Raw genomic sequence first — 997 nt, 5'->3', positions numbered from 1 at the left:
TTTCTCAGAACTTCACTACAGTTGTTAAAAAAAGGCATTTTTTACTTATACAGGAAACTATTGATGTTTATTTTGAGGAACTGAAGGTCTGACAGCTGAATAGACCCTTGTTATAGTTTGGTAGAAAGAACTTATATGGTGGTCTTTCCCCACTGCGCCTTTGCAGCAGCTGGCCCAAATTTTAGTGCGTCCCTCAGCACATAGTTCTGGACCTTGGAATGTGCCAGTCTGCAACACCTAGTTGAGGTCAGTTTTTTATGCTGGAAGGCCAAGAAGTTTTGGGCAGAGTGTCTTTCACCAAGTTGATGGTCCTCCAGGTATAGTTGATGGTTGTCTCAGTATGCAGATCGTAGGGCGCAGAGGCCTGCATCATGGAGCTACTTGGATGAATCTTGACCAAAACTACTTCATTTCTCTCCAGATCTTCTATGCAAATGGTCAAGATTGTTTGTGGCCAGGACATGTATTTGACAAAGTTGATCACTACATGTGGTTCAGATCCAGGTTTCTGTAATCATAGTTGTCTTTAACCTGTGCTAATTAAATGTCTGATTAATGTAATTGTCCCTTGAACAGATTCACGGAGCTCACAAGTAGATCCTGCTCCCTCAGATAGTAAACAAAAACACACTCCACCCATTCCGGGTGTGGTGGCAGCCATTTTTCATTTCCGTTGTGAATTTGCGATTCAAATGAAGATGGAAAGCAAAATAGGTAGCACTTCGCAGAGTGAGTCAAGGGTCAGCCTGTCAACCTAGGCTAACCACCCTCAGCCAAACCTAAACTTTCATTGTTTCTTTCCATTCCCTGTTGTTTCCATTGAGTTTGAGCTTCCACACCTTCCCACCCAACTCTTAGATTTAACTGAGATGGTAGGAACTGCAGATGCTGGAGAATCTGAGATAACAAGGTGTAGAGCTGGATGAACACAGCAGGCCAAGCAGCATCATAGGAGCAGGAAGGCTGACGTTTCGGGCCTAGACCCTTCTTCAGAAAA

The sequence above is a fragment of the Rhincodon typus genome, chromosome 28 (assembly GCF_021869965.1).
Source record: "Rhincodon typus isolate 14 chromosome 28, sRhiTyp1.1, whole genome shotgun sequence".
Classification (NCBI taxonomy): domain Eukaryota; kingdom Metazoa; phylum Chordata; class Chondrichthyes; order Orectolobiformes; family Rhincodontidae; genus Rhincodon; species Rhincodon typus.
The sequence above is the reverse complement of the archived record's forward strand: the minus strand, read 5'-3'. Positions refer to the sequence as shown.